The sequence below is a fragment of the Chrysemys picta genome, chromosome 4 (genome assembly GCF_011386835.1).
Source record: "Chrysemys picta bellii isolate R12L10 chromosome 4, ASM1138683v2, whole genome shotgun sequence".
Lineage (NCBI taxonomy): Eukaryota > Metazoa > Chordata > Testudines > Emydidae > Chrysemys > Chrysemys picta.
In genome coordinates this window covers 107,531,637-107,538,729 of record NC_088794.1, presented here as the reverse complement: position 1 = coordinate 107,538,729, position 7,093 = coordinate 107,531,637, and the positions used below count along the sequence as shown (strand labels likewise).

General features: G+C 35.7%; 1 protein-coding gene across 14 annotated transcripts in view; it reads right to left on the bottom strand.

Moving 5' to 3' along the window:
* Positions 1-416: 416 nt before the first annotated feature.
* Positions 417-7,093, bottom strand: part of AKAP6 (A-kinase anchoring protein 6) — a 427,955-nt gene continuing 421,278 nt past the window's right edge. For 13 of the 14 annotated variants that reach the window (XM_065595443.1, XM_065595441.1, XM_065595444.1 and 10 more), the window contains one exon: positions 417-1,384. The gene's annotated coding sequence lies outside the window, so the exon portion shown is untranslated. Of the gene's footprint in view, positions 1,385-4,604; positions 4,769-7,093 lie in introns of all 14 variants that reach the window. The other variant, XR_255087.5, reaches the window with a different exon arrangement.

Sequence of the window (7,093 nt, the reverse complement as noted above, 5' to 3'; positions counted from 1 at the left end):
CATAATCTAAATTATTCAAACAGCCTAACTGTAAAAGAGCTTATATAAATATATACAAAGCTCATTCAAGGGGACTATGTAAATGAATGAAATTTTAAGAGACAGAAAGTTTCCTAACATCCAACATCAAACTATTAATAATAAAGAAATAAAGGTTTAAGATATATGTATACTTGTCCTTTGGGAACTGGTGTTGCAGTTCACTAGATTCATCTGTCTGAATGTTTGCATTTCCATGTGTGACCAGAAAGATTTTGAAACTCCTTAGTTTGCATGACCTTTACTTTGGAGCCATGTAGCCCAAAACTCTTGACTGATATGGAAACTCTAGACTCTATGAAAGATTGCAAACAATAACTCTTCTGTATTTTGATGCAGTATTTTTTTCTTCGAACGTAGGTAAAACAGATAACCAATTTTGCTTTTTTTCCCCAATAAACAATGTTTATTATGCCAATTCTAATTATCATGCAATCTAATGGTTTTAAGGCTTATATTTTCAACATCACTGGACATCACAAACATGAAAGCATTTTATACTGTCATTATACATCAATGTTTGTACTTGGTTATACATATATACAGAAATTATTCACACATCTTAACCTTGCTATTTCCTCCTTTGAAACCAACATAATTTTACTCTGAAAGCAGCTTTTTAATAAATGGTATAAGAAATACAGCAAGGCACACTTTTTTAAAAACTTTTTTCCCTTTACCACCTCAAGAAGCATAAAAACCCAAAATGTTGTACTTAATTCAGTAGAATGTCAACAGTTCCTAATATACAACACCATGTAGTTGTTTCTTGAAGTGTTGCATAGATTAAATTTTAAAATGAAATAAATGGCATTGATTTTAATTGCTTAACTTTTAGATGTATTGAATTAGGAGGACTAATGACTTTTCCTTTTGCTGCAATCAAATAAAATTGTAATTTTAAACACAAAATAGTTTCAACAAAAATATGCATTATACATATATATATATTAAATTTGATACATGAAATAAGAGAGTACTGACCGGTACAGCTTTGTAAAGATGAATCAGACTGATCATGATGAATTTGTGGAATTTCAAAACTTTAAAGAATGTAACGGGTGATAAGTATTACAGAAGCATTCAATTTAGGTAGGGTGGGTAGTTAGAGGTAGTTGGGAGGGGAATCCACATGAAAGCAAATGGCTTTGCTATACGACAAAATGATTACTGAATTAGGACCAGCATATGTAGCCTGATCAGAAAACCAACATGGACAAATCACATTTGGAAAGAAAATGTATCTTGGGAGTCAGTGTAACGAGAGGCAGTGAATGATGCAATGGCATTGGAGGTCATCCCATGGTTAACAGGATGAACCTGCACCTGAACAGCAGCCAAGTTTCTAAAAGGAAATGAAAAAAAAAAAGTGAAAGTATGTTACATAAAATACAGTTTTATTTGCAAACACAAGCTCTTCCAGAACAACTGAAGATAGCCATTATACGATTACATGCCAAAGCCTTTAAATGCACAGGCATACAGTATGCGAACAACGATTTTTAAATGCCTAGATTCAAGTTAGAGTAAAAAATGTCTTTGTACTGATGTAGAAAACTTATTGATTTTTTTAAGAACGTAGTTTCAAAACAAACAAGGGAAATCATCAAGTCTGACCTTTTCCCTGGATCCTGTCCTTATACTTACCTGTGAACTTACCTTCAGCACACTCAAAGGTGCTCCGATCAATAATAAAATATGGATCTGCCACAGCCAAACAACAAAAAGGGATACACAATATTTAACAGACACACATAATTTATGTACGTATATACAATGAGATTTTAATATAAAAGGCGAAGAGGGGTATCACAGAACTATTTGGACATTTCTGGCACCAGTAATGAGTTAACTTTTCATACTATGGAATTTATCCAGCTTGGAGTTTAGGGTTAAACTATTCATCAAAGAGCAGAGGCTTATGATGAGGATTATGAAGAAATAACTGTCGGAATACAGCTAAAAGATTAGTGCAAAGTACATCTCTTAGGCATTTCCTAGGAGGCACTCCAGACATGCATTATATGCCTTCCAAATTAAGCAGAAATATCTGGATCTATCCAGTTACCTTCTCCTTTGATCTTATTTGCTGTAACTGACCTCTCTATTTTTATAGAAAAAGTAAATTACATGAAATCAGTGCAAAAACAACATGCAGAATAATGAAGATATCAAATTTGCTCTTTAAAAACTTTGGTGTGGGTTTTAATCAGATCTATAGTGAGAAGTCTCACTGTTGGACAGTTAACCTGTTTTCCAAAATCAAAACATCCACAGATGATAATATAAACTAGCTATTTCTACCATGTAGGTATTATTAAGATTTTAAATAAGTCCTCTGGTGGAATTTTCTGCTATAGTGAAATAAAATATCATGACTATGTTGTAAAAAAAGATAAAGAAACACTGTTGTTTCTAGTGCCCTATTAAATCTGCAAAGATAAATGGTAAGAAAAGCCAATTTAGATCATTCCTGCAGCCTAATTTTTTTATATTTAAATTATTACTCATTAGAGTCTGTATTCCACTGGCCTTGAATACTGTTTTTTTCATAGAATTATGTAACTACTAATACTTTGCATTTAGATATCACATTCTATCCGTGGATCTCAAAACAGTTTTCGGGGAATGATTTAAGCCTCAGGACTCCCCCCTCAATTATTATCCCTGATATTTCATTGTTAAAGAAACTGAGGTAGAAAGGGATTGAATGATCTGCTCAAGGCCATACAAAAAGTCTGACTAGCAATCTTGTGCTTTAGCCACAGGACCATCCTTTCCCTCTAGGTTCCTCCTGGCTACAGTCAGTTGCAGGATATTTTAACTCCCGCTGCAGGATTATGGGATAAAACCAGTTTATTTTTCTTCAACCAAGTAATAATTTTTTTCCAACGTATGTGAAATTTAAATTGTATGTTCTATACAAAAGGACGGAAATATCTTTTGTGACTTACGTGTGACCATAACAGATTGCACACAGAAATCTAATGTATTTTCCAGAAAAGACTCTAGGAACATCACATAAGGTGATCCCTGCACACACTGAATATATGACTATGAATCCTGATTCCATTGGTGAGTCATGGGTCATAGTGACAGCAAAAGGTTGCATGATCTCATATGCAGGAAGGCTGTTCTTTCAAGCTGTCCTCTCCTTGAGAAACAAAATCAGTATCACTTTCTGAGCACCTCTGCTGTATATTGGCTCATATAGTAGAATAATCATTTCTAATAGAGGTATTTTTGAAGCTGCTTATAGAATTGCTGTTACTTTCCCTTAATGGTCAGTTTTACAGCAAACTGATAAAGAACAAAATTGCAATTTAAATACATTTGGTAGAAAATACATTTCCTCCACTATAGCTTTTATCCTCTTATACAGTCAAGGCAAACATAGACTGAAAGAAGATAAAATTAGCCAAGCTACATCAGTAAGTATGCCTTTTGTCAGCTTTGCATTCCAAGTATATTTTTAGAGTATACCTATACTATAGGTTATTTTTCTCTTAGTATTGCAGCTACACTTGGAATTACACATTTTAATGAGCTTACAGCACAGGTGCTACAGGAAAAAATAATGGTGTTTGCCATTTATCTTTCAAATTAAATAATGTGTTTTTAAATAGTAACTTTTTTCATAATATACTTATGGGAACAACATTTATCTGTCACATTTTAAAAGATGTATTAGTAATAAATGTAAATTACCTTTAGAAAATCAGTAATTAGGCTCATCAAAAAATAAACAATCTGCCACCAAAAAGATAATCTTTAGCATAGTTAAGTATAATAACTGTTATTTGAATAAGTTAACAAATTAGGATAGATTGCTTCTGTAATTCATTCCCCATAGCATGAGAGATGAAGTTACAGCACCAAGCTCTTAATGGGGGAAGGGAATTCAGACTTTAGTGAATCACAGATCTCATATGTGGCAGCATGGATTTTCATTTTTTTTACTTGCTTGAGGTACATTCCCAGCATTGCAACTAGGAATAATAAAATCTATGTGTAATTTTAATAGAAACAATACTATCTAACATTTAACAAACAATAAATAGCTTCTTAAATAAAGAGTAGCATGTAATAAAAAGGGCTTTTTATTATTTAAAAAAGCCTGTAACCTTAAGGCAAAATAAAAATTATTCTATGACTCCATCAAACTATCATCTCAGCATTTCCTTTCACTGAATTTCATGAGGGTGTGTAAATATCTCTATTCTTTATACTCAATTCTGGTCCTCAGGCCTGATTAATTGTATGTTGTCATAACCTAGTATTAATGAAAACACAGCTTGCTACCAGGTAAGTAACTGTAATATCTGTAACAGTGGATGGCAAGTTTGTGCAGTGCTTTGAGATTCTCAGATGAAAAGCACTATTGAAGTGCAAAGTTATATTACTATCATCATTAGTGAAAGAATGAGGGCAAGAAGAACAGGCCAGTCACACACAAACTATGGTAATTCTCTTTCTCAGGTTAATATAATAATAAATAAGTGATGAAATTAAGAACTCTAACAAAACATTAATTCAAATTTACTTTGTCTACTGTATAAACTTACAAACTTGAGCCTTTTGTCCTCATCTCACTTTTCAGATAGATACTTCCATGTATACATAGTCCTCTGAATATAGGCACTTGATCATATACTCTCATCCATCTCTTTTGTAATTTCTCAGTTGAATTTCAGCTGCTTCTCCAGTGATTTTGGAGTGGATGGTGTCACTAAGCCAGTAGATGTGTATTAAGGTTTCATTTAAGTATTTGCTTAATTGGCAATTGTCAGGTCGTGAACACCCACAATCTGTTCAAGCATCTTTTCTCTGATGTCACAATTCCAATATAATGCAACATTATACACACATATGTGCAAAGGAAAGTGTCAGGATAAAGATCACAGAATTACAGAAATGTAGGGCTGAAAGGGACTTCGAGAGGTCATCTAGTCTAGTCCCCTGCACTAAGGCAGGATCATCTATATCTAGACCATCCCTGATAGGTGTTTGTCTAACCTGTTCTTAAAAACCTCCCATGTGGGGATTCCACAACCTCCCTTGGAAGCCTATTCCACAGTGTAACTATCGATATAGTCACAAAGCTTTTCCTAATATCTAACCTAAATCTCCCTTGCTGCAGTTTAAGCTGACTACTTCTTGTTCTACCTACAGAAGACATGCAGCACAACTGATCACAGTCCTCTTTATAACAGCCTTTAACATATTTGAAGACTATCAGGTCATCCCCCCGTCTTCTTTTCTCAAAGTTAAACATGCCTATTTTTTAAATCTTTCTTCATAGGTCAGGTTTTCTAAACCTTTTATCACTTTTGTTGCTGTCCTCTGGACTCTCTCCAAAGATTCTGTCTTAAAGTGTGGCACCCAGAACAGGACATAGTACTCCAACTGAAGCCTCACCAGTGCTAAGTAAAGCAGGACAATTACCTCCCATATCTTGCATACTAAGGCTACGTCCTCACTACGGGGGTGTGTGTCGATTTAAGATATGCAAATTCAGCTGTGCGACTAGTGTAGCTGAATGTATCTGAGCCGACTTACCCCGCTGTGAGGACGGCGGCAAATCGACCTCCGCGGCTCCCCCGTCGACGGCGCTTACTCCTACCTGCGCTGGTGGAGTACAAGCGTCGATTCGGGGATCGATTGTCGCGTCCCGACGAGACGCGATCATTCGATCAACGGGAGATCGATTTCTACCCGCCGATTCAGGTGGGTAGTGTAGACGTAGCCTAAGGCTCCTGTTAATACACCTCAGAATTATATAGTCTTTTTTGCAACTGCATTCCCATTGTTGACTCCTATTCAATTTGTGATCCACTATAACCCCCAGATCCTTTTCAGCAGTACCACTACCGAGCCACTTATTCCCCATTTTGTATCTGTGCCTTTGATTTTTTTCTTATTAACTGTAGTACTTCACACTTGTTTTTTATTTAATTTCATCTTGTTGAATTCAGATGAATATTCCAATTTGTCAAGGTAATTTTAAATGCTAATCCTCTCCTCCAAAGTGCTAGCAAACCCTCCCATGCTTGGTGTCATCCGCAAATTTTACAAGCATACTCTCCAGTCCATTATCCAAGTCATTAGAGAAAATATTGAATAATACAGGACCTCAGACTGACCCCTGCAAGACTCCACTAGATATGTCCCCCCAGTTTGACAGCAAACCATTGATAATTACTCTGAGTGTGATCTTTCAACCAGTTTAACCCCATCCTTAAAGTAATTTCAACAAGACTATATTTCCTTACTTTGCTTATGAGAATATTATTTGGGATGTGTCAGATAATTGTTGTTGTAAAGTATATGTGTGCATACAGAGAATCATACAAGTATGGACAAAAACTATAGCAATGTCATATTAGCTGAGGAAATGCAAAAGCTACACTTCCAAAACCAACAATCTCATTTTGTATATATAGGCCCAACTCCTTTGATACATCTGAAGAACACATTGCACAGCTCGGAAATGGGGATGCAAAGGTGGAATTGGCAGTTCCCCAATTCTAGGTCATTGTGTACCAAAGACCTCAAAGGATCAATATGGCAGCCAGGGATCCATGAAGAGTAAGAAAGCCCTGATCACACTTCCTTTCTCCCAGCCACACCCCCTGCACAAGCAGCTGGGCTGAGTGTGGCATAGGTGCAGCTATGCTGGCTGTAAACTGTTGGAAGATCCCTCTGCACTAATGTGATTCTTGCATAGCCATCTATGCTGGCTCTAGCACCACTTTGAATTAGTGGTGAGGTGCAGAGCATATGCTGTTTTCTATTTCTGTTTTTCTGGCTAAATATGCAGTTTAATATTTCTTTTCATTAGAGATTTATGTGAGCCAGAAAACCAGATCTGAACTTCTTCAAACTTTGGCAAAGACTGGAGCCAAACTTCGCATCTTAGGTTCATCTCTACTACTTATGTTCCAAAATATACACCATAAAATATACCAGAAAGGAGCAATTAATATTGCTATTGTAGCCTTTACTTTTCACCTTCCTCTACCTTTTGTGTCCTTACTGTACAACCTTAGTCTTG